General features: G+C 41.5%; 1 protein-coding gene across 2 annotated transcripts in view; it reads left to right on the plus strand.

The window, feature by feature from the left end:
• Positions 1–4,363: 4,363 nt before the first annotated feature.
• The window catches only part of SULF1 (sulfatase 1), a 130,761-nt gene continuing 107,464 nt past the window's right edge, over positions 4,364–27,660 (plus strand). For both annotated transcript variants that reach the window (XM_086740924.1, XM_086740923.1), the window contains exons 1-2: positions 4,364–4,603; positions 5,772–5,864. The gene's annotated coding sequence lies outside the window, so the exon portion shown is untranslated. The remainder of the gene's footprint in view (positions 4,604–5,771; positions 5,865–27,660) is intronic.

Raw genomic sequence — 27,660 nt, forward strand, 5'->3', positions numbered from 1 at the left:
AGGGTTTGAACAGGCACAGTGAGGCAAAAGCTGCCCCAGTGGGTAGTTGATTGTATGTCATACGACTTATCTATTTCTTCTTCCTCTGGCCAGGTTTTAGAAGGAAGAGTTGATCATTAACTATGCCACTCAAAGCTCTCCAGGTTTGGCAGGCACACTCTGAGCACTCAATGAGGCAATTCAGACTGACTCTTGAATCTTGCTTGGCCTTGGGCATGGGCTTTCAGCATGGGGGAATGCATAGAAGTGCCAGGGGAACACTTTTAAAAGACCATGTGCCTGTGGAATTTAGGTGACTCCAGGTCAGGAAACAGCCAAGCAGAGTTTTGTCCAGAATATAGTTTTGGATTTAACACCCAAAATTTACTCGAGTCCATGTCTGGCTTTAGAATGCCTACATATGGGGAAAAATAAAATTAACTGCTGACTTCAGTAGCAGCTGCTGTATACTCAATACTTTTGATCAGACTGTTTTTACTTAGGTTCCTGAATATGGATTTATGAGCTAACCTTTAAAAGTCTTGGCTGAAGTTCTTAAAAGGAATTAATCTCTCTTATACTACCCATGATGAGGCCCAAAAACTACCAATGGTTGAATTCTTTAAGGGAGCAAGAGCAGCTGTACCACACTGAGTTATGGGTATACTAGACTTGGCATCCTCCAACAGCAGAAAAGAGTAGATGCTTGGGGTGAAGTGTAAGAATAGGACAAGCATAGAACGATACTTGTCCAGGATCCTCTCCAGGCAGTTCAGGGATTCCCTGTAACAGAACTTCTGTATTTTTATTTAATTGCTGTGAGAAGATACCTTTTTTTTTCCTTGAACTTGCCCAGACACTTGTACACATGTTATTTTTTTCCTCCATTGCATTCTGCAGCAAGGAGTTCCAGGTCTTTGCTGTGCTCCATATGAAGAAGCCTGTCTTCCCATCCTTCTTTGAACCTGCCATTTGCTGGAGTCCTTAAAGAGAAACATTTGTTGGTAATTCCTTATTTATCTTTTCTTTGCCACTCAGGATTTTAAAGGCCTTTTTATTATCTCATCAGTGTATCACCCAAGCTCAACATGAGCCTCTGTATGTGTACATTTTAGGCTAGAATTTGACTGTGGACTTGTCTGTGCCTCGATAGTCATGTTCTAGAACCTCTCCTGTTCCTATATAAACTCTTCAAAAGTAATTTAATTACTTTCAAGCGCTGAAAATGCCAGAGTCGAGAATGACATGAGATTCTTGAGCAGAAGTGCACATGTGTGAAAATGTACTTATGTCTGTATGCACAGACACACAAAACTGCCAAGGCCATCTCTCTGGAGGAAAGGTGGTGAGTTTAGTCTAGGCAACACTCTGAAGCTCAGGGTCCTGGCTTAAATAAGCTGCTGGCTACCATGGAAACTAATTGGAGCTAATAAGGGAGGGACAGGCTGACTGTGGGAACAAAACAGAAGTGACTATTTCTCAGTATCACAACTACCTACAACTAATCTTGCATATTAGGATCATCTTGAGTTACTCACATAAAGCATTGCTCACTTTGTTACAAGTCTTATCTGAGTGGGGTCAGTCTGACCTTAGCAGGAGTTCACGGGTTTGAGAGTCAACTTGAGAACCTGTTTTATGGTGCATTATTTTAACAGTATTTCAGGTACAGCTCTTCCAGCACAGCTTTCATTGCAGCCTTTAAAACCTAAACTCTTGCAGATGGCTGTCTGGATCAAGGAGAAGCTGCAGAAAAGTCTGTTATAAGCTGTCACAGCAAACTAAATCTGGCCCCAGTCATAAAAGTAGTGGTTAAATTATCCCGCAACATCAGCAGTAACTTCCATGTGAAAACCTGATCATGTGCAATGTTTGAGGGCTATTGCTAACACTGGTTTTGGAGATGAAAGTTTGTATTTCATGTCATTGAAGAGTCTTTGAAGATAAGTCTATGCGCGCATGTGTCTCTGTGTACAAAACATGCAATTAGGGGTCCTTTTAATCGCGTCAATTTTACACTATTGTGACTTGACAGGCATCAGTAGAGGCATCCCTGACTTACACACGTATAAAAAATAGCAGAACTGGGCCTGTACATCAGATGAATGCTCAGTGTAGTGTCTTGTTTATGTATATTTACACACATATATAATACACAACATTGTGTAAGCATACGCACAACATAACATAAAATAATTGCACTGCGCATAACCATCGTTCGTGTTGGTTAGGAGTATCTCAAGGTTAAACCCTGTTGAGTTTGCGTCTCTTCTGACCAATATCAAATAGAGCAGTCGTGAGCCGAGCTGCATTTTAGACAATGAGTCAGTACACAGGACAAAGCAGCACTATTTGGGGGGCTTTTTGATATTCCACATCTCTGATCACTACACATTTTTAATGCAGAGTTACTAATACAATACTAGCAAGAAGTACAGCTAAAGAGAATGCAAACAGATTTAATAATGTCTCCAGGGCTTTCCGGGTGTGTAAGGTTATCCAGCCTGTTTACAGAGTACAGTTTGCTAGAATAAAACAAAATCAAACCAAACCCTTGCCCTGAAGACATAATTGGCAATGTTAAGAATCTTACAATACCCCAGGGACAGTAGTTGCATCCCTACTTCACCACATATTATTGTCAAAAATATTGTTTAGTTATTTATTTATCTGGAATTAGCAGATTAGGAAGTAGCGTTTTAGTGAATACTCAACATCTGTGAAAGCAGTTTAAGTTTAATAGACTGAAACAGACCGTATCATCACTTTTGGGAAGAATTTGAGCAAACGCAATTGTGACTACAGTTTCTTCTTTGTTTTCCTTTCTTCTCCAGGTTGACTCTGATAACAGCTAACTAGGCACAAACCACAGCTCTTTAATCTCACTTTTTATTAAATATTCACTTTGCCACTAGTGATTCAGAAATAGCCTAGTGTAAGGAATGAAAGAACAAGTAAGCCAAATCAACATTTCAAGAGTCTCATATGGCTTTCATATAGCTGGATAGAGTGTATCATCTTTTCACAATCGCAAACCTTTCTTCAACTTGGATGTTAACACTTTCAGAGAAACTTTTAACGCCAAAACGACGTTCCTCCCTTTCAGTTCAAAGAAAACACAACATCTGTCATAACGCGAAATGTAGATTTAATGCAAGTGTCAAGTCAGGCACTTGGTAATGAGGTAAAAATACTTGAGATTTTAAGTCTCTCTTCCACGCTATCCTATTACAAGGAGGGGAAAGGAAAGGAGTGTTTATGTGGCATTTTCTGTGTCCTTTATCTATCCTTCCCGGTCACCTTCTGTAAATTAGTGTATTTTTCCTGGCAGTGTCTCTGAGAGGGAGGAAGGTGTGATAATGGGGGGAAACTGAGGTACGGACTAGACATAGCCCAGACCCCAGCCCCGGGCTGGGGTGAGAGAGGGATGCGGAGGGGAGCCTTAAACTCTCGGGCTGCATCCCGCAAGAGTCCGAGGGGGCGCGGCGCTGGCGGAAGGGGTGGGAAAGGAGCTGGGGAGGGAAAGCAACAGGCTGGTGGCAGCGTTTACCGGACGGGGGTTGGGAGGGGCGGGGGGGGCGCAGGGATTCGTTGGGGAGCCCAGTGCGGGGAGGCCGGGCCGGGGAGGCCGGGGCGGGGTCGGCTCCCGGGTCGGTTCCCGGGCCCGGGGCGCGGGGCGGCGGGAGGAGCGGGGTCCCGGCGGGGCCGCGGGCGCGGCGCGGAGCGGCTGGAGCCGCCGCGGTGTGGCCGGGCCTTTACACCGAGCCCGGGGGAAGGGCGCGCAGGTATCTGTGCAGAAGGAGCAATATTCACCTTTTGGGTCTGCCCCCTTCTCCCCTCGTCCCCTCGTTTCCCTCCAGGCTCCCGGCGCCGTTCCCCCGGGAAGGCTGGAGGCAGCCGCGGGGGGATCGCGGCACGGTGAGGAGCCGGGGTTTCGGGATGCAAATGTCACATTGGGGTGCAAACGACCGCCGCCTTAGCACTTTATAAGGATCTCAAAACCGCATCTATTTATCTCTTTTAGAAAAGCGTCTTTCAGAGGAGATTGCCCTCAATAGACTCGCCATAAAAAAGATTTTCGTGTCGCCCTTGCGCTTCTGTGCATCCCACTGTGAGGGGGGTCCCAGTGGTCCCTCGGGAATAGAAGGAGTTGTGAGAAGTAACGCGACTGGCCACCGGACTAATCCACTCCCTCTACCTTCCCGCTAGTACCTCCCCCTCCTGCTCTTTCTTTTTTTTTTTTTTTTTTTTTTTACAATAGCAGCCCTTTCTCAAAATCTCAGGTTACTTTGCTAAAGAGTTCTCAGCCCTATAGTTTCTGCCCTTGTCTCTGCCTCCAGCTCCTTAAGAGCCACCCAGCCCCAGCGATTGGATTGGGCAGCCCGCCTTGACACACCACTGTGCTGAGTGCTTGAGGACGTGTTTCAACAGATGGTTGGGGTTAGTGTGTGTCATCACACTCGAGTGGGGATTAGGGGAGAGAGGCAGCCTTGCTTGGAGCTGTGTGGTCTTCCCCAAGTGTGAGCTGCAAGCGAAAGAAGAAGTACCTAGCTTTGAGGGAGAAGAGGGAGGAACCGTTTTCAGCAGCTCAGAGGGAAAAAATAAAACCCGAGACTTTGTTCAGGTAAAGTAAAAGGCACCTCATGCCTCTCTCTCTCTCTCTCTTTCTTTTTCCTTCACGGTTTTCAGAGGAACGCTAGCGCAGCACACTTGTCAAAGCCAGTTGCTGCTGCCTTATCACTGCTGCTGTTGCGGGGCTGACAGATAGCAGCGAGCATCGCCCGGTGCCGGGCTACCTTCCTAGGGCTGCCACCCTGCAGGCGGCTAAGGTCAGGCTTTTGAAGGCGTGGGCTAGCAAATCTCTGCGGGAGCTGTGTCTCTTACCTCCTCTTCCGCAGGCGCTGCTCCCCTCTCCCGCACACACACGGACACGCACACGCATGTGCCGTGCCCGGACCTCCAAGCAGCGGGGAAACGGCCGCCGGATAGTGTTCGTGGCCGTTTCTGCGGGGTACAAACGCCTCCGTGTCTCAACAGAGCCATGAAAAGTGCGTGGTGGTCGGGCGGGGGAAAGAATCCCGGCGGAGTATTTCCTAGGTTGTGAGGAGGATGCTTCGGCGGTGGGGCTCAGCTGGGAGGCAACCCAGAGCTTTTGAGACGTCTGTAAAGTTTGAAGACTCCTTTATAGAGACCTGGCTGGGCTTCTGATGGTCGGTATAGAGACGGTTTGGCTTAAAGCGAAGAGAAAAATCAGGAAAGCAGGGAAAGGCAGCGTACAACGCGATGCTGCTCTTGCAGCTGCAGCAGAGCAGATGGATGTAATTCATTTGCAGATCTGTTTGTGAAAGTTTTACAAGTCATTGAGAACTAAGTAGCATCACTATAATGGATCATTAAAGTCTCGCTATATTTATAGATCCTAAACTAGCGATCTGAAGTGGTAATTAAAAGTAAGCAAAGATTTATGTTTAGGAAGGAAGAGGTGCAGAAATGTAATTAGAAATTAGTTATGGAAGTACTCTGCTATCGTTTTCATTTAATTCGACTATTAAATTCATTCATGTCTGGAGTGGGGAAGCCCAGCATATTAAGTAAGAAGTCAGAAATGTTATCAGTAATTACAGTATGTTAGCTTATCAGAGAATTAAGATGTTCTGATTGTTTTACTGTATATAATCTAGATGGAGAAAACAGAGGATGAGTGGTTTTCCTTTTTTTAAAAAAAAAAAAATTACTGTATATAGACACTGTGCAGAGTAACAAAATGATTTGTTTCTTTCACGCTATAACAGATCTTCACACTAACTCTCACATACCTGTGGTGCTTATGAATTATTGGCCTCCTACTTGTGAAAGAAATCTAACACTGTCCTCACCATTTACAGGTGAGATATTCTATAAATAATACTGTATATAATGTGTTCTGAAATAAGATCTGTTTAGTAGGCTGAGCAAGGGGATTTATAGCGGGTGCTTTGTGATTTTGGCATTTAGCTGTGTAACAATGTCCATAAAGCCATGTTTCAGGTTGCACGTATATTTTTGCCTCAAACCAACTTTTTGTTAACTTTTTTTTTTTTTTGAGCTGGCCATTTGGCCCCTTTACAGGTTGTTCTCCACTTTTGTTTTCAAACACACTCTTCAGTAAGAATGTGTCCTCAGAAGTGACCCACAGCAATTTCAAACAGAGAATTAGGTAAATCTCCAATATGACTGTATGACCAGACCAGGATGTATATGAATAAATTTGACCATTTTTATTTTTCCCTTGGTCCACTCGTTCTCATTGTCAAAAGTAACAGAAACTTTTACAAGCTTAAAAATGAAAAACAAAACCAAAGAAAACCCTCATTACGACCTTATGTTAAATGTTAAAACCTTGTATGCCTTGCATATTGTTTTTTTCTTCTTCACTCTTCCCAGTCTGTCCTGTGAGAAGCCCAATAAGCCAGTCTCCGTTCACGGAGGCTTAGTCTTCCAGCAAAGCAAAGGTGCAGCACTGTGAGCTGCACAGCCCACTGCTGTCACAGCCTGACTGAAACGCAGCCCTCTCTGTGGGTATCGTCAGACCACAGACCAGATGATCTGTAAGAAAACATATTTTTCAAGAAAGTGCGTAGCTAACTACACATGCCCAGATTGTTATTGTTTTACTAGGAAAAAAAAAAAATTCAGTTTCTCTAGCACTGCCAGAAAATCTTGCTGAGGAACTAGGAACAGCAAATCATGTTTTTCCTTCCTTTATAATGATGGGGCTGTTTGAAAGACAATGCCCACGGGGCAGTCCAGCTTCTTGTCAAAATGTAATCTACTGTTCCAGATGGTAAACATTCAAAGACATATTTATGGTGACTTCTACATACCTTCCTTTGACATTGGCTTTTTTTTTCCCTGAGAGCACTTGCACTGGGTACACACATGAAGTTCCCATTAGCATCCCAGCAGCTGTAAAAGTGTTCAGAACTCACAGAGATGTTCCTCACAGCGAGATAAAAATAATCTGAGGAAAAGATCTGAGACCAGTACAAACCTCGGTAGATCCACGATACGCTCAAGGTTAAAAATTCCAGAGGTACAAAAAGATCCATAAACTGCTGCACGAAAGCTGTAATACATTTTTGTTGCGGCTAATTCATCTTTGCTTGATATGGAATGCTGAACATACCAGGCATGTCTGTACTATCAACTGTGTTTGTGATGTGCGGGAAGCTGCACTGCACAAAAGCCAGTGGGTTTCTTTTTCCCCCAACTAGTGCACACTAGGTGGGATACTGATTGTCTTCACAGAGTTGTTTTCAGTGTCACCTTTCTTTTTTCCTGCACTGCTCCAAGCAGTGAGACAGAGCCCAAGAAAGTGTTTTCCAGTCAGAATGTGTTCTGCCCTGAATTGTCTTAATTATGTGTCAGTTTATTTCTTGTCAGGGGCTTCCTCTTCTTAGCACTCTACAGTCGAGGTGGGTAAGCTTGTTCCATCATAACATGCAACTTCAATTTCTGCCACTTGGTATGTCTCCTTGGCCTTTCATTGATTTTTGTCTCCATTTCAGAGGAAAAAAAATATAATTATGATTGGTGTAATTTCACATTGAAAAAAAAAAAAAAAGCCTTGATGAATTTCCAAATAGCAAGTAAATACATCTTCAAAAACTAGGCTAAATGAGAGGTCATTAGGGAAAAAAATGCCTGTAAGAATCCAGAAGTATCATAGACATGGCAAGTATCAGTGTGAAAATTGTTGTAACAGCTCTCATTCCAGTCAGGAACTGAAAAAAACAGTTTATTAAAAAGGTTGTGATGCTGGGGACAGCGTTCCCAAATGTGTAAGACATTATAAAACCCACACTCAGTGGAAGTTAGACAGAACTAGCTACAGAAAAAAAAGTATTTTGAAGGATTTGCAAATTCTTTTATTGCAGACTATTTTGACAGTTTCCAGTTTATTATCTAGCTTTGTTTAACTTACATACTGCCCTCAATGTTATACGGTTGTTCATGCAGGATCAGGGTTTGAGTCTTGCGTAATGGCAGGGCTGATTCGTACCCGAGCGAGGCTGGACACTTGTCGCAGATGTCATGGGAGTCCTGGGTTCCATGATTTCCTGAGCTTTAGAAAGGGCTTTGGGGGATTTGTGTTTGAGTGGGAAGGCAGACTGATGCGATAACAATTGAGAAAGCTCCTTTCTGAGTGCCTTGAGAGTTGCAGTGTTCAACAGAGAGCGAGGGTCCCGTGACAACTCGGCGGTGACACAGAAAGAATCCAATTAGTGGCCACTCCTGCTGTTGATACTAGATCTCTCCTGAAAAATTTCCACCATTACCACCCTCATTGTAATCCCATCCACAGCACTGATAATGGGATCAAGAGCGTGTTTTCAAGATTCCTGTTTAAATTTTAACTGCTGTCTTAGGAGATTTTGAGGATATTAAATTAGAAGGCACTGAATAGCACAGCTCACAAGAGAGCTACGTGACGCATGTGTTACCCAGCAGTTGTCTTTCTCACGCAAAATTTTCCTAACGCTTCCATCACAGGTAGATGGATGCTGTAAGGGGCCTACAGGTGGAGTCGGGGGCTGGGGGTGTAGGTACATAGCAAATATTCCATCCAGTTGTGTCTGTCCCTGCACTGCAACTACCTGTAGACCTTGTACCTGTGCAGTTACAGGTATGAAAAGCAGCGGGAGAAGGGAGTGGGGGGTGATACAATCCCCTTTGCTGTGCCCCAGTAGTGGTAGCAAATCAGCCTGTTTCTTTCTTTAACAACTCCTAAATAATCACTCTGCCTTCCCAGCTAGACCAGCAAAGTAATATTCCCCCCTACCTCCCTCTTTTGTTTTGTCTTTCACTTTTCTTGCTTCAACACTAACTCACCATTCCCATATAATCAGAGCACAGCAACTCTCCTGTTGTTCCTACCAAGTAGGGCACCCTCAACGCTGTCACATGCTTGTAGAGGACACTCGAAAGTGGGAAGACTCAAGGCCTTCACCAGCATCACCTCAGAATGCAACACAGTAGTATATAAATTGCCAAACCAAACACTTTTTATCTGAATTATTTTAGCATATTTCAATTATGACTCCTTTTGAGAGCCCCTGCAAGATCTTTGCTTTAGTATCGCTTGTTCATGCTCGGAAGTTCTTCACTGGTGAGAGAAATTCCTATTTAATATTTGGTATCGTAGGACCTTTATTTTCTGACAAAAGTAATTGTTTCATCTTCTGGTTTATGCATTGCACACAGCAGATTTGGTATCAGTGGTTTCCCAGAACTTTAATTCCCACTTCCAGAATCTGCATAAAAGGTTTGGTAAGCCTTTGTTACTGGGCGTGCTCTGTAAATCCTGGAGCTCTGAGCCCTCACAGCCTTACCCATCACTGGTGATTTGGTTACAGTGAAACATCTTTGTAACAGTTGACCTTTTCACACAAGATTTTATTATGACTATTAAAATTTTGGTTTGAATTATTTTGTAGCAAAAATTAACTTACAATTGACTATAAGTCTAGACTTTAATTTTTACAGCTCCCTGCAAATTTGATAATATTGCTGAAATGCCAAAAAAAAAAGTTATTTTTCATCAATTTTATCACAGGCTAGTGTGATGATACAACCATCATATTCTGGAAGATTGCTAGACGTGGTACCGTGCTATGGAAAGCCAGACTATTTTATAGATCAGTTCTAGATTATCCACAGAATATTTCATGGAGTTTTTAAATGGAAGCAAAACATTGAGAGTCAATAATTTTATGTTCTAAAAAAAAAAAAAGTCTCCTGATGTTGTCTGAGTGTAATTATGGCACTGCATGTTGCCATTTCTCTGTGATGTGACTCTAACCCATCTTAGCAAGCAGAGGAGCTGCTCCACAGCAGCTGTATTTTTGTGGTGCTTCACAGGAGGTGAACTCTCTTTGGAAAGCCCACAGAGAAAATGGGGAAGCCTTTGGCACTAGAGTTCTGGAGAATAAATGTAACAGGGAGCTGAACATAGGGTCTGTTTTTCTCAAATGTATCCATAAAAGCAGAACAGTGGTCTGTTCCAGTATTGTAATTGAAATGTGCCAAGATGTTCATTATTCTACCATGTGCACTATTTTGTCTGTTTTCACTTAAAAACAGAAAAATGTGTTACCAAGCCCATAAATGTCAGCAGAACTGCCAACTCTCCTGACTTTTATCAGTAGTCTCATGACATTTAGCCTTCTTTGCAAAACTCCATGTGTTGGAGTCAAGACATAAAGTGAGAAGTTCAGGTCTCTCCTTTCAGTTTTTTTAAACCTAATCCTCCTGGTTGCTGAGGAAGCTGACTTGCATGCAGCTCCAGAAACGTGAAGGAAACTAAGGGAAATCCCAAATCTCACCCCGTAAATGCATGCAGATTTTGTGAATAAGGTGGGTTTATGTATGTTATGCCTGGCAATTAAAAAAAAAACCTTTTTTTCCCTGAGGTTTGCCATAATCATCTCCCCTCCAGAATTTCTGATCATGTGTCTGATAACTCTCATTTTGTTTAAAGAGGTTTTATTGCAACGGAGGGTGAGGCTGCTCGACTCCACTCAGCCAGTGGAATAGCTTGCTGCCCTGTAGAAACCCATCCTTCCTTCTCCCACCCTCTGCCTCCAGCAGCATGTTCCCATCTCCTCCCTCTTGCCAGGTTTGGCTCTTGGCTCACCTCCTGGCATGCTGAATGAGCTCACTGGAGCAGCAGGAGCTGCATTTGCTGCTGGCCTAGTGAATTCGTTCAGCTCAGCACAGGACAGAAGCTCCACACGGTGCAAGGGAAGTAGTTGGAGCTCGTGGCTTGGGGTAAGGGGGAAAAACGGGGCCACCTTTTAAGGGGATGTGAGCTGTATGATTGCTCAGCTACCTGGTGACAGCTCACCCTGTGAACCAGGGCAGAGTGTGTCTACAGGAGAAAGTGTGCTAACAGTCATGGGCGACAGTCCCAGTGTCGCCATGAGCAGAAGACTAAATGTGCATGCTTTTAATTTTTTTATGGAGACGATTGCTGCAGTGTCACTCAGGATACAGAACAGTCCTGCTTACTATTTCTGACTTTTTAAGTAGACAAGCAAGCTTTGGACAGGAGCTAATAATAAGTGTGAGGGAAAAAAAAAAAAAAAAGAGGAAATAATCACAAGTGCAAGCTGAGCTGCTGCTTTAAAAAAAAAAATAAATGAGATTAGAATCATAGAATCATGTAATGGTTTGGGTTGGAAGGGACTTTTAAAGGTCCAACCCCCCTGCAAGGAGCAGGGACATCTCCAATCAGATCAGGTTGCTCAGAGCCCCGTCCAACCTGGCCTTGAATGTTTCCAGGGACGGGGCATCTACCGCTTCTCAGGACAACCTGCTGAAGTGTTCCGCCACTCTCATTGCAAAAACTGTTTTCCTCGTGTCCAGTCTGAATCTGCTAGTTTAAAGTCATTACCCCTCGTCCTATCACAACAGGCCCTGCTAAAGAGTTTCTCCCCATCTTTCTTATATGCCCCCTTTAGGTACTGGAAGACCGCTATAAGGTCTCCCTGGAGCCTTCTCTTCTCCAGGCTGAAAAGCCCCAACTCTCTCAGCCTGTCCTCATGGCAGAGGTGCTCCAGTCCTCTGATCATCTTCATGGCCTTCCTCTGGACTCTCTCCAACTGGTCCATGTCCTTCTTATGTTGTGGCCTCCAGAGTTGGACACAGTACAGCTGGGGTCTCACGAGAGCAGAATAGAGGGACCAAATCACCTCCCTCAACCCGCTGGCCACTCTTCTTTTGATGCAGCCCAGGATGTAGTTGGCTTTCTGGGCTACAAGTGCACATTGCTGGCTCATGTTGAGCTTCTCGTCCACTGGCACACCCAAGTCCTTCTCCTCAGGGCAGCTCTCAATCCATTCTCCATCTAGCCTGTGCTTGGGATTGCCCTGACCAAGTGCAGGACCTTGCACTTGGCCTTGTTGGACTTCATGAGGTTCTCACAGGCCCACCTCTCCAGCCTGTCCCGGTCCTTCTAGATGGTATCCCGTCCCTCCAGCATGTTGATCGCACCACAGAGTTTGGTGTCGTTGGTGAACTTGCTGAGGGTGCACTCTATTCCACTGTCCATGTCACCAACAAAGACGTTAAACAGGCCCGGTCCCAGTACTGACCCCTGAGGAACGCCACTCATCTCCGGTCTCCCCTTGGACATTGAGTCGTTGACCACAGCTCTCTAAGTGCAGCCATGCAGTCAGTTCCTTACCCACCAAGTCATCTGTCCAGTCTAGAGACAAGGATGTTGTGTGGGACAGTGCCAAATGCTTTGCACACATCCAGGCAGATGACATCAATCGGTCATCCCTTATCCACTAATGCTATAACCCTGTCATAGAAGGCCACCAAATTCGTCAGGTATGATTTGCCTTTAGTGATGCTGTGTTGGCTGTCACTAATCTCCTTCTTTTCCATGCGCTTTAACATGGTTTCTGGGAGGATCTGCTCCATGACCTTGCCAGGCACAGAGATAAGATTAACTGGCCTGTAGTTCCCCAGGTCTTCCTTACTTCTCTTTTTAAAAATGGGGGTTATGTCTCCCCCTTTTCAGTCAGTGGGAGCCTCACTAGACTGCCACACCTTCTCAAATATGATGGACAGTGACTTGGCAACTTCATCCACCAGTTCCCTTAGGACCTGCAGACGCATCTCATCAGGTCCCATGGACTTGTGCACCTTCAGGTTCCTTAGATGGTCTTGAACCTGCTCTTCTCCTACAGTGGGCAGTTCTTTATTCTCCCAGTCCCTGCTTTTGCCTTCTGGGACTTGTGTGATGTAGCTAGAGCCCTCACCAGGGCTCCCATTCTGAGGGTGGGATCCAGTCTACATAGCCAAGGCACTTGAGATGCCCCTGGGTATTAAATACTTATGCAGCAGCTACCTAAATGCATGTTCTCCCTCTGATCAATGAAGAGAGTCCCTCTGAAGGCCTCCATGAATTGTGGTTAGACAGGCAGGATTTCCTCTCTTGGAAACCTTCAAAGACACCTGCCTCTTTCAGTTGCACATGTAGGGATGTGCAATCCTTGTAGCTTTACAAGGATTGCTAAGGAGCTTAAGCTGGAGGGACCTGATATCATCTTGAGTTTCTTGGCTGGCCTACAGATGAGCAATGCCATGGATAAACACTGTCTGTATTTGAACAGCTGTGATGTAATTCCTATGCAGCTCTTTACGGTATCTTCTATACTTTCCACAGGAAAAAAAAAAAGCATGAAGCAGGTCTTTCATTTAACAACAGAAGCTGCAATTCACTTGAAAAGACTGGGATGCTCATTTTAGCTTAAAAGTAATTGTGATACTGACTATAGAAACGGAACACTGTATTCCTCCAAAGTGTCATCCGTTTCAATGCTGGGTTAAATCAACAAGAAAAATGCATAACCTTTACTTTGTAAATTATATAAGTTACAGGAAAATGTTTTTAAAATCTCACCCGCTGTTGTTGCTTGAAGAAATGTCTCAAAGACCTGTCTCAGAGAGGGTGGTGGTGCCTGCAAGCACTAAAGGTATAGTGAGGAATAATGAATGATCTTACAGGGGTGTGATGTTGGACAGAGAATGGAAGACAGACAGAATTGTAAAAGATTCAGTACCAATGTTTCTGGATTTAGCTATGCTAAATCTTTTTAATATTATCTCCCACTGACTTGGCTGCCTCAGGGCATGCCAGTCACAAATTGGAGAACAGTAGTGCAATAATAAACTGAACATGCTGTAAATAGTCAGCACAGGGTATCTTTTAACTGTCACTTTTTCCAAGGACTGCAGAAATGCTAACAATAGTAGATTTTAGAATAATATTTGAGTTTTGGTAACTTGGTAGCAATAAAGAAGAATGCATTAAGCCAACCTTTGTGGTAATTTTTAGCAAAAATTCCCTTGATGTCATTCCTCACTATTTTATTGAAAAGAATAGCTGTAGTACCTGAATTCCTGAGTGTGTCCCTAGTAAAGCACACGTGAATTTACCTTGTTGTGATCTATTTTACGTCTAGAGCCAATTTATGAACTAAGGCTGTAACACTATTTGCTTGGCCACTGTTGTGTAGGATTTAGGGAGACTATTACCATAGTTTGACCAATAAAAATGTTCTGAAGTTAACCCAAGTTTATCTGCCAGACATTCCAGTAGTTTCTTTTATCTCTGTATCAGTAGAAGGTTGGCATTTCTTTCTTATCTTGCCATAAACTTCAGTCCATTGCTGGCATATAGGCTCACAGAGGAAGGCTTCCTGTGCTCTGCTGCTCTGCAACTCAACTCCTAAGTGCAAAAGGCTGCTAAGCCAGTTTTTTTATTCCCTTCTGCTCAGTATGATGAATTCCTCTAAAGCATGGATCCTCTGTAGTGAGAAAGAGTAAAATGAAGAGATTTTGAGGTATGTGTAGTCAGGGATCACCAGGTTCCTCAGAAAAAATAACAAATAGCTCAAAACAGGAAGACAGGCAGTCACAAGAGTGTCGAAACAGCCATGTCCCTTTTTTAGATCTTTTCCATCCTATGCAGCTCACATCCAATTTTCCGTTTCACTGACTTGCTCCACAAACTTTTTCTCTCCACAGATTTTGCACCTTTTTGCACCTCAGTGACTTGTAAAGAGTTTGAGATGCAGTATAGCCATATCTTAAGAAATAGGTCTGTGTTACAGATACTTATTTTGATCCTGGGTACCATGGGTATCTTTAACACAAAAAAGAAGTCTATCAGATCCTGTGAATTGTTTAAAATGGAGAATGTTTGCCAGTGTCGGCTGGAAAGCCAGGTGAAAGAAGGGCATGGATAGCTAGAACTGAGGTCCACCGCTGTCTTGAACAAGTGATATCGTGCAAATATCTCCTGATGTTGTCCATTTTCAAGAACCCTGTCTACCTTATATGTAAGCCTAGAAGATTCACTGTTCTTTCTGGCTGCTGGACAGCACAAGTGACATGAGAAGACCATGCATGCTTTGTACATTGCTCCTTTTGTGCACCATGTAAGAATCCTTGATTGTTGTCAGAAACCCATGGGGTTACTGGAGATAATCACATGCTAAGAAACTTGAACACATCCCCACACTGAGACAGTTCTGCGATCATACTCAGGAGTATACCCACCACACTGATGACTTTCTGTTGGTTCTCCCTTTGTGTACTGTTTCAAAGCTGCTTTGAATAAAGCTGTTTTCTGCATACTCTGCACTGTCTACTGAGGTCATTGACATGAGCATCAGCAACTCCAGTTGAGATGATTGATGCTACTGCTGTGACCTGTCTGCTTCACTTCTCTACTGGAGATTGCTAATAGAGTGCATGCACATGCATCAGGAGCTCCAGTCCGAAGTCCAGTGCAGAGAAAGTTTTTAATTTGCCACAAGAATGTTTGCCTTTCAGTCAGAGACAATTCAGATAATAAGCAACAGTGATTCAGCCATTCTACATTTGCTGCACTAATACAACTCTGTACTGAAGCCTGAACTGTGATACCGCTGCTACCACGACACCGGAAAACAAACACAGACATCTGGAGCACCAGCATGTTGAATCTGGTAGTTATTTGAACTACTTATTGTTTTTTTAGTCTCCAACCACCTAAAGCTGCCAGAACTGCCACTTTTCCCTGCCTGAAATAGAAGAATATGCTGGGCTTTTCAGTTTGGAATTGGTCTCAGTAATGCATGTATTTATGAATCTGGGTTTTTTTGAAGTCATGCCTTACTGTCAAACAACTCATCTTTACAAGAAGTGTTGCTGTTAGTTTGGATGAGAGCCTAACACAGGGCAGAGCAGGCCTCCAAGAATGCCTCAACTCTCTCTTCCAGACACCTTGCTGAGTCACATCTGGTATGAAATGAGGATCCCATGTCTTTCAGCCCTTATCTTCAAAGCCCTGCATGGGCCATTTATTGTTTGAAGAAGCTCTTTGCCCTCTTCATCAAGAATCACCATTATCTACACTTAATAGGAACAACGTTACTGAACAATGGAGGATGGAAATACAGGTGGGCAATAAACTGCTGATGCTATAGATACAGGCATCACCAATGAGTCTGAGTGAACAGGCAACTTCTAAAACAAGCAGTAGGAGTCTGAGTCATGGCTGATAGACCTACCAAAGAAATGTAGACCAGATTTGGCGAGCAGAGGATGGAAAGAAAAGACATTCTCTCTCTCTCAGCAGCTTTTCAGTATGCTTCTTGCATGTATCTGTTGATCCATCCACGTATCAGCCTGCTCAGAGGTACACTTACCTTGTCGTCTAGGAGAAATCCTGAGTGCAGCATTCCATAATCAAACATTTCTAGGGTATTTACCATGTGTCATATACTGTTGTCCAATACCTGCCTTTTGGTTGCTAGAAAGGACTTGGGGAGGTGGTAGTGTCAAAAAGGAGCTAATCAATTTTGTCAGCAGTTTGGAAATTAAGTACCTTAATTTTGGTCTTACTTTTTTGTAGTGCTGGAAGAAAATTCTTTCTTCCTTAGAAGCCTCATGTAAAACAAAAATCTTCACTTTGGTAAAGCCACATATACCATGGGAACTGTTCAGCTTACAGTACATGTACGTGGAAGTATATGGGATGGAAGCTTACCTTGGGCACCATGCATTATATAGTTTGCAAAGGCTGAAGGTATTATTTCTCTTTTGTTGTTTCTTATGTGTCCTTCATATTTTTCCCCATTTTGTATATAGTACACAAACTGTTTTCCATTTACACTTTTATCTTTTGATTTTCCTACTTCAAGATCTTGTGTTCAATGCTGTTGGGAAACTGCTTTAAGTGAAAATGTGAAGTGATGTGGAATAGTTTTAATGAAAGCCCAAAGAATGTGAACTTAATCTTTTTCATAGGAAGTTTTGTTCCATTCCATCTTGTGCCCTACTTAAATACATTGGCCTTTTTTGACCTTTTCCTTGATGAAGGTTAAGTGGGAAATATCTTGGCTGCAGCCTTTCCAGTTTAACCAGAAAGACTTTCCATAGTTCATAGTTCACTTTCCCTGCTATGGACATCCATTTTTTCTGAATCAAAATTGTTAAACTGGATTTTCAGAGATAAATTAATATGGCCACGATGATGAAGTGTTAAGCCTTCCTTTCTCATGTCCTTTCTACTTTGCTGGTGATGATTTTGCCAGTCTTCTTGCTAGAAATTAAGGCATCTCAGGAGCAAATCTCATTTTGGTTAATGAGTTTCTCCCAAGTATCTTCTTGGCATTCAGAACAAATGTAAATAATTTCTACATTTGCAATTTAAGAATATTGATTGCATTGCTTCTGCAAAAGCCTAGAAACATTGCCATGTTTTCTGCCTCTATATGGGCATCTTTTGTGCCTACTGTAACATACACAGACTGAGACAGAATGCTTTCCACTGGTGAGGGGGCTATTGCTCGTCCTTGGTGTGCTGGCTGCAAAATACTTTGACAGCCTCCCTGTAAAAAAGTTTCAGAGAGAGCAGGATCTACGTCCTCAGGACACTGCTACTTTTAATGGAAAAGATGTTGTGTTACTCAGTTGTCATACTCTTGAGAGAAGAACTGGATCTAAAACACTCTCTTGCCTCCAGTCCCATCAGTATCCATGGCAGAATTTTGCAGTTTGGGATGTCTCCATTTGTTTTGCCACAGCAAATTGTGTTCCATGGAGCTTTGTTATGAGAGATACCACAATGTGCAGACAGTGTGTGAGCTGATTGTATAGTGCAGGGCAAGAACCAGCTATTGTTTAACCTCAAATTTCATTTTGGTTTAGTTCTCAATTTAATTGAGGCACTTCTTCTCCTCACAAAACACAATCACATGATCAAAACTATGTTCTTCCACAAATAATCTGAATAGGGATGTTCAAGTCAATTCTTTATCCCTGTGTCAAGAATAAGGAAAGTTACCCTTTCCTCTGAAAAGATGACACTCTCAACCAGGCTCCTCACAAACATATTAAACATTTCATATACTCATAGAGTGTTCACAGGAAAATTCAGGTTAGAAGGGACCTCAGGAGGCCTCAGATCCTGCTCAAATGAGGCTTAGCTATGAGATCAGATCCAGTTCCTCAGGGCTTTATCCAGTTGGATCTTGAAAACCCCAGAAGATGGAGAGTGCATAAGGTCTTGGGCAACTTGCTTTGTCACTTGACTTTGTCACAGGGAAGAAGGTTGCTTTTATTTATACCCAGTGTGACTCTCTTTTGTGTCAGTTTATGCCCCTTACCTCTTGCACTCCTGCCATGCACTGCAGTCTCTTGACAGAGACTGGCTCGATCTGCTTTATAACATTATTACAGGTACTAGACAGTTGCTGGGAAGTCCCCTCAAAGTCACCTCATCTCCAGGCTGAACAAGCCCAGGTACCACAGGTTCTCACTGCAGGGCAAGTGCTCCATCCCTCAGCTATCTTAATGGCCCTACACTGAACTTGTTCCAGTTTAACATTACTATTCTTGTACTATGGGCCCCAAAAGTGGGCATCGTACTCTAGGTGTCATCTAATGAGTTCTAAGCAAAAGGAGATTATTACCTCTCTCTTGCTATATGGCTTTTAATTCAGCCCAGAATGCTGTTGGCCTTCTGTGTTCCCTGAGCACACTGCAGGCTCAGGTTCAGCTTGCTGTCTAATATCACCTCCATGTCCTTCTCAGCAGAGCTGTACCCCCACCAGTCCATCCCCAGCCCATATCGTTGCAAAGGGCTCTTCATTCCCAGAGGCAGGGCTTAGCATCTGCCCTCACCAAATCCCATAAGGTTCCAGCTGACCCATTGCTCCAGCCCACCTAGGTCCCTCTGAATCGCAGCCCTCTCTCTTGAGGGGATCCACTGCTCCCCTCAGTTTGGAGTCATCCTCAAACTTGATGAAATTTGACTATTTTTCTTAAAGCGCTTGCCCGCAAGCTGTGATTTCATTATTTACCTTTAATTAAGTTTTATTCTTGAACTTTATCCTTGGTTCTCAGTGGCTCTGAGCAGACTGGATATTTATTTTAAAAAAAAAAAAAAAAAAAAAAGATATTAAAGCAACTCTCCATTCCAGCTTGTAATTTGTTCCTGTTGTTTCTAATTCACCTTTAAATGTCTCTTCCAGTCACAAGGAGTTGCAGGACAAATATTTCTCTGAAATATGTTCACATGGGATGGTCCTCTTCCTATTTTCAGCCAGGTCTGTCACAGCAGTCATCTTTAAGAAGACCTCTTTCAAATTCAATGGCTTTATGTGCGGCCCAACTAAACATAGTGTTGAAGACTACTATTTAAAACATATAAGCAAAAGGCATGCAAGATTTTTATTTTAAATTTAAGTTTTATTTTCAGCTATGGATTTTTGTTACCTTTTTCAGAAGTTTGAGAGTACTTTAACTTAACCTTGTGAGTCCTGAAATAGATCACTTTCAAACAACTGCAGCCCACAGTCTGGAGCTCTGAAAACAACCTTTAAAATTTTGCATCTCTTTTCATCAGTGGTATTGCTTCCTCTGAGTTCCTTGCTGTTCTGGCAATGCCGCCTTCCTTCATCTTAATGTTGCTTGAAGTTCCTCCAATAACTTCATTGTCAATTCTCAGTAATGGTGGTTCTCTGTAACTTTAGAACTGCTAATTAAAACAATCTATTTTTAGTCCAACATGTATATCTTATTGATGCCAGTATTGTCCTTATAAAGTTATTTTTAAATTATATTTGTTTCTGGGTAAGGAGTTAACCAACAGAGCTGAAATTGATGAATTTAAAACATACAAAGTCCAAAGCCATCTTACTTTAGTGATTATTCCAGGTAATTTCATTTCCCAGTTAGCCAGTCTGATTTCTACCTGAGTTTGCTCGCACTTGCCCTCTTATAAAGCTCCCTGCTGTTTGAGCTTGAGAACTTTGTGAATGACACTGAACGTTCAATTCATTCAATGCCAAGCATTTAGTTAGGAACACATCACTTCTACCATCCTCTGGTAGTATTCTAGGAAACGTAATTTTAATTGTTTCTGTCATAGTTTTGGGGCAAGGTATATGAATCACTTTTTTAGTGAGAAGGTTGTTGGGGTGTAAGAGAGGAAATAAACTGCTGACTCCTACATTATGCAAGTGATGTGACCACCTGCACCATTCAGTCAGTTCTTGGATATTTAGAGTAGAATGCACATTTCCTGAAGCTCGGTCCTGTTGTCTTTGTCAGAGTTTCACAGTGTGAGGAAATAAAGAGAAAGAAACTTTCATGGATTTTTATAGAGTTGTAGTAAAGGGGAAAACTTGTTCTGATACTTGTTTATAAGGTTTAGCATTGAAACACTCAAAATAACCTAAACTTCAGTAACATTTATTTCTTAAAACTTGGTTACTGTCCTGCTACTTTTGACCTTTTCACTGAAATGAGTTGCTAGCAAGCATGGTCTGATTCAGTTTTTATCCACCCTTCTTCACTATCCATCATCTTGTAGCTTCTTATAGGTAACCAATATGTGATAGCAGTCATCACCACAAACCTGTAAATGTCTCTGAAACTAACAGCTTGTCCACAATGGCATTTATTGACTTTTTAAATCAATGCAAACTCACTTATATAGATGCATTGAAACTGACTCCGCATTGCTTAAATAAGTGTAACATTGAACCCACACCAGCTTTGCAGCTGTGTAGTACAGGTACTTCCGTAGAAGAGAGGTGTGTGTGACCGCTCTCATCTGGAGGATGTTTCTAATTTCTTCGGCAGTGCTCTTTCAATCACAAAAGCTTTGACCATATAATGGTTAAGCACCTCCTACAACCTGCTCAAGAGGATGAATTGTCTATTGCTGACCAGGATAATTTAGATGCCCAAGCTCTAAGAAGGCAGAGCTTTCCTTCTTTCTAGCTAGTTAGGTCTGCTCCTTGCTCAGCACGGCAATGGGTCTGAAATACGGTCTTAAAATCCTCACTTGCAGCTTGGAGCCTCAACATGGATCTTTATTTTGCACTGATCTGCAGTCTCTGATGCCTCAGAGTGATTTTAGAATCACTCCCCCAAGCTGTTGCTCCGTTAACCTCCTGAAGATTAGAGGTCCCATTGCAAATAAAGCTGAATGTGCTCCATAGCATCTCCTCAACTGCTCCAATCCACAGCTCTGCATATTGATGTAAATGGAAATAGACATTTTTAACTGGTAGTTAACATACAGGGCTATAAACAAGAAGCATATTCTGCTGTCTCAGTTAGAGGGTCAGTTACCTTGGCCAGAGATGGAGGTATAGAAAATGGAACAGCTGGAAGAACTAACTTCTTAATTTGGCAGAGTATGAATTGCCAAAATCATGCATCAGGGCCTTGAGTTTTACTGGTGTCTTGATATTGTGCTACCCTGCATACCGTGATATTAAGGGAAGACTGCTGATATCAATTTTCCAGCTTTTGCATTTCAGGAAAAGTTAACAATATACAATACAAAAGCTGAATGAAATAAAGTAGACTCAAGCTTTTTTTAGATCTAAAATAACTTTTATAACTAAGAGCTTTCACAGCCCTTCATACTGCTGGAGAAACTTAAAAGATATGTGTTTAAAAAAAATCTTCTTGGAAGGGGAGACTTAATGTGGCTTAAGCTTGACTGTAATCTAATTTAGATTTTGTGAGTAGGACATGGAAAAAATTGTCTTAGTAAGAACTAGTTCCACCATCATGTTTTAATAAGGGAAGTGAATGTTTGTTCTGTCTATGTGTGTGCACTCGTGGGAGGCACAACAACAGAAGTAAATCCCTATATCCCTAGTGTTAGAATATTTAACTTAGTTTTCCCTCTTTCGGACATATTTTGCTTCAGGAATTGCCCACTTTTCAGTTCTGGATAATAATATCCACCAGTATAGCAAATTACACAGATATGAGAGAAGCAGCACAAACTATAGCTCCCAGTCAATCCATGAGTCCTTCTGCCTCCATCTTTAATCTAGCTATGCCAATATGGTAATGTAAGATTTCAACAACAGATTATTTTTTTTTCCTGAGAAAAAAAAAATTACTAGCATTCTTTATGATATAATGTACTGAGGATGTAAAATGTCTCTGGTTAGACTGACAAGTCACTTTTTTGACTGATAAAAATATATTCCAACTGCTTACTAAAGCAGTGTTTCTTAAGGATAATGGTCTAATAGACACAGATTCATACCATAATTCCTTTAACCTCAGTAAATATATTGCAAATGTTTAGTGTCTATTGTGGTAACATAAAGCAGAAGTCTTAATTAGTCTAAACAAAACAAATACATAGGAGAGTTTTTAAGTGTGTTTCCAATTTTAGAAAAATTTCTCATAGATTTGCCCTTTTTTTTTTTTCACGTCTTGAATCAAACATGAGAAAATGTGTTTGTATGTGTGTGTTTTCCCCAAAGCACTGAGAAGAATGTTGTGTGAAAATTATCTTTTCCATCCACAGTCATGCTGCCATTTGGTCACATTTCAGTTCACTGGAATCAAAAAAGGAGGTAGGGGGAATGGAAAGCAAACCAGAACTGCTTAAATGAGTTCAGACTTCAGTGGTGCTGCAGCCCTTAGCAGAAGGGAGAGTTCAGTTGTGTCTATGGAAATGTTCCACATTTCTCAAAAAAAAAAAAAAAAAACAAATCAAAAAAGCAATGACATTAACAAGATAGCATGAAATAATTATTACTTATAATTATTTTCATTTCTTTTTCAAGTAATCTTGTACGTTCTCAAAATCAGAGAGGCAAAATTTCCAGTAAGTACTCTTCCCTGCCTCCCTCCTTGCCTTCACATGCTTCACTTTCCTAAATTGCTCCTTAAATATTTAAATTGAGGTCATCTTGCTTTTTGATTAATAGATTGTAGTGACATTGTTCTTTATGTTCAGAAGGCGATAAGGAGTAGTCAGGTTTCAAGTCACAGCAACTTTGTTATTTTAAGTGCTGAAATATAGGAAAAGCCTGCTTTATTAAACCCCTGAGTTATTTTTCCTGTCTGAAACAACCTAGCCTGTAGTTTGTGTTTCTCGCTAAACAAAAGGCTGTATTTGGCTGCTGAAAAAACAAATTTGCCAGAACAGTAAGGCAAAGGGAGATGCTGATATTTTATCAACTAAGAAAGCACATACATAATTGGGGACTCATTAACCCTCATCAAGTTACATCTAAGAAATTTCCTGCTCCACCTCCCCCTTCATGTACTTTGAGTATCAGTTAACATTTTAAGTCTATTTTGGGGCTGCTAGAGTCTTCCAGATACCTTAACTGAGCTAGACATCCTTTTAAATGCAAATTATTTGTTTTCTTCTCCCACAGTTGCATAGCAGAAACACAGGAATGTCTTACACCCTGGGGAGTTATAACAGTTTGTATGAAAGTGGTTTTTGAGGAATAAGTGCCTGTCAGGTTCAGTCTACTTCAAGAAGATTCACTTCAAGAAGATTCTGCCACCTTTTTGCTGTTTCTAAGATTAGTCATATTTGCTTCCACTTTTCTCAGTGATTAATTCCACTGGAATAACGATGATAGGAACATCTCCCAGACCTATACATCTATTCAGTATGGGTACACTTACCAAATCAAACCTTTTGGTTAAATCAAAGTAGGAATAATTGCAACTTAAATGTAAAGTGACTTGCTATGTCAGAGTTGAATGGAATCTTTTATCTTATTGTAGAATATTTATTATATTTTTATTACCCGCTACTTTGACTTCATTGCATTTTTACCTCATTTCACTTAATGGTCAAATTTTTAGTTTGACTTTCTACTTGTAATTTAAAAGGCAGAATACACCCTTTATTCTTTTGAAGTGTAAGAGTTGTGTCCAGTTTTGTCACTAGCTGGCTAGCTCAGCACTTGGAAGCAGGCTTTAATCCTATAGCCAGTGCATTTTTACGATGTAGCAAAATAGGTTCACGTGTCAGGCTAATTTGTTTTTCCAAATGGAGGATCAAATACTATGGCAATTTTTCAGTCATATCCACCAAAACCGTGATGAAAAATAACGAGCAGAGTCCGTTGTCTCAGGAAAAAAAAAGATGTACATAGATTAGTTTTATTTAATTTAAGGTTTTTGCTCATGACAGTAAAAAGCAGCATTTCACACTTCAAAAAGGTGACACCAATAAGATTTCTTCTGTACTGTTTCACCCAGAAACGGGGAGCAGGAGTCGTTTTATGACTGCCACTGAATTGCCCCTTGCGTGTCCAGTATATTGATCATGGAAGTTCTTTCAGCAAGGAATCTTTAGCAGTAAGTGACAGAAGCCCTTTAGAAATTAGTCTTCTGGGATAATCCCACTGAGTTATGAATATCTAGAAGCATATGAGATCAGTTTTAATTGTTACTGTTTTGCAAATAGAAATAGATGTTGTATTAGGAAAAAAAAAATTTACAATGAGAGTTGTAGAACACTGGAACAGGTTGCCCAGAGAGGTGGTGGATGCTCCATCCCTGGAAATGTTCAAGGCCAGGTTGGATGAGGCTCTGAGCAACCTGATCTAGTCAGGGATGTCCCTGCTCCTTGCAGGGCGGTTGGACTAGAAGACCCTTGAAGGTCCCTTTGAACCCTAAACATTCTATGATTCTATGATTCTATTGATCTGCATAGGATGATCCATTGGATTTTTTAAAAATAGATGTTTCCATTGTCACAGCAATACTGCTGCATGGGTGGTGATGTCTATAGTGTTCATAAGTTGCTGGTATTTGGTGCCTTTTCACTTCTCTGTCTTCTGAATCTATTATGAGCAAGGCTAGATGGCGTTATAACAGTGCCAGGCAGTGGGAGAGCTCTGTGTATGCTGGAGCTCCCTTAAGCGTCAATAACAGAGCTGCAGTTCTGAGAAATATTAAGATATATCTTTATTCAGAAATATTTCTTACAGTGCCTACTGAAGGCAAAGGGAAATACAAGGCCAGAGAAGAATCAAATGCTTACCAGAAGTTGCTCAGACTGCTCTGCAATCATTCCTATAGATGGTCCAGCAAAAAACTATCGGGTAACTGGAATTGGATTCTCTTGTCCATTTATTGGCATTTGTGAAGTCAGCCACCAAAATTTTTTCCACGTCATTCTGCTTTCTGTGAGTTGCAACTGCAATCATCTTGCACTTATAACTTGTGTATAGAATACTTAAAGTCAGGAAGTGCAAAAGCACTTTACACACACAGAAATCACTGAGTTCTCCACTGGAATAAAGTTGTTTCTGGGTGAAATGGGAAGCTGCTGCATAAGGATATTCTTTACACAGCTTTGGTCTGAGGAAGTAATGAACACACCTCTGGCTGAGTGTCTAGAAAGGTGTGGGTCTAGTATTCTCCTGTTTTCTGAAAGACCTCCCTTCTGGCATGAGTACGTAAATTCAGGACTGACTCAGAGATGGAGTGAATCACACACAACACTCCCCACAGTCTCTTGGGTCTTCCTTGGAGGCGTTTCTTTTGTGAACTTAAATAGCATCATTATAGCCCCAGGACATGGCAACAGTCATGTATTACCACTTCTGCAATGATTTGGAAATTTGTCCCAGGTATGGGAAAAGTCCAGCACATAGCAAACCCTCCTATGTTTTATTGGTTATCTGTGTTATATAGGAAGGATTCCTCTCGCTGTCACACATACACCTACACTCCCCCAAATTCCCAAACAATATGCCATCCAGCAGTATCTAAACACCTGCTGTTCAAAGGCAGAACAGTAAATACTAATCTTGCCTTACAGGATGCTGTAAGCCTTTCTTGTCATGGGACACTGTTAAGTCTCCATCTGTACCATAGGTTGGAAATGTGCTGTGGCAAGGTTCCCGACTAACGCTGTATTCAGAATGTAGGTAGTAAACGGTGCACAGAAACCTGAAGAAGAAAAAAGAAAGAGAGAAGAAAAATGAAAATGCTCCTCCAATTTATTTAAACACAACAGTATTTAAAGAATAAAATGGGTCATTTTTCCATAGAATAAAATTGTGGCCTAACATCCTCTCTAATGTTAAGTCATAATGAACTCGTTTGTACACCTACTGGGAAGTATTGTACTTTCATATGCTCATGAATGTGGAAAACAGGGATCTGGAAAGTTTTACAATGGTAGCTACCACCTCCATGTGCATTTTTCTGCTCTATAATAGACTAGATCAATGCCCACTACAGTAAACGGAAAGATTCCTGTTGATTCCAGTGCTGTTGGACTCATTTTTCTGTATATCATCCAATGACTTATTTCCTCACCACTCTGCTTCATCATCTGGTATTTTTACTCTTTTACTCTTTTACTCTATATGTGTAGATAAAGAGGTTCCTAAAGCCAATGTTTCACTCCAGCTGGTGTTATTAGATGATTCTTGATTTCATCTTATCACTTGAAACTAGCATCTTAAATGCAAGGGTGAGCAAGAAAGAAAAGAAAAAAAAATCATGGATCTCACACAATAAAAGGAGATATTTTATAAAGGGAAAGAAAAAAGCTTGTGTTGTTCACATGCAGTCAACTTGTTGATTGTGAACAGGAATGATGTGAGGATTGTTTTTTAAGCATCTTCCCTTTGTTTAATTTCTTGTTCTAACCATTGTTTTCTTCATTATCTTATTTTCATCTTGATAATTTGTTTTCTTTATTTTCTTTGCTATTACATTCTTGGCCATTAGAAAACACTTGCCTTCCAAAAGTTCTTTGCCAGTTTGTTTCCCATAACAACAACAATAATAGGAAAAAATACTCTTTTTTGTAACAATTTAAGGGCCAAGATTCATCCTTTGGTACCTATTTGCAGTCACCCCTTCAGTGGGATTTGCACTCATATTACTGAGGCTAAAAATCTGGCCTTGTGCATCAGAACCCACCCTTCCATGTAACTATGACAAGTAACTGAAATAAAACATAGTAAAACTTCATTTATGTTCTAAAATTGAGGGAATAATATTATTAACCATCTTCTAGCATTTGCATGTCCACCCCTTCTTCGCATCCTCTCATACTGTGGCTGATGGCTAATCTTTCCTTGCATCATGTGCTTGAGACCTGGTCTAGCTGATACAGTAAGTGGGAAAACTATATCAGTTGCGACTCCTTGGCCTTTCATTATATTACAGATTTTGCTGGGGGAAAAAAATTGCTGTCACACTACTGTGCACTCAGCCAACTCCTGTGGGAAGGGGCCTGGTGCACTCACCCATCCCTAGCACTGGTTGCATAGGAGTTATTGCACTCAGAAGGTCAGCAGGTCGTTGCTGGCTCCTATGATGTGGTCAAAGGAGAGCTTATGTGGCCACTGGGACAGAGAAGTTGTGTTGAGTGTGATTGCCTATAAGAGTGCTTTTTTTAACTCCTAGCCTCTTGGCCCAAGCAATATACATGCCCAAGGATACTAAGGGTACCCAGAGAGAAATATAAGTCTCCATTAGTTGCCCATAACTTTCTGTGACATTAACGGTGAGTAAAAAGGTTCAATGGCAGCTAGCAAGAATGACAAGGAAACCTCTCAATCTGATTATCCTAGCTATTACAGCACTGCTAAGAAATTGGAAACTGATCAACAAAAAAAAATACGTTATTAAAAGGTGAAGAGACCAATCTCTCAAAGAAACAGAGCCAAAAACACATCTTAGGTAATATAATAATAACATTATTTTTCATGTCTCAGATTATTTCATAGCTATGTATTTTTGTTGTACATTAAGAGTGTTCAGTCTAGACTCCGGGCTTAAATTTTCAAGGTGAAATCCCAGAAGACCTATTGGTTTTTT

Source organism: Chlamydotis macqueenii, chromosome 2 (genome assembly GCF_036417535.1).
Source record: "Chlamydotis macqueenii isolate bChlMac1 chromosome 2, bChlMac1.mat, whole genome shotgun sequence".
Classification (NCBI taxonomy): Eukaryota; Metazoa; Chordata; class Aves; order Otidiformes; family Otididae; genus Chlamydotis; species Chlamydotis macqueenii.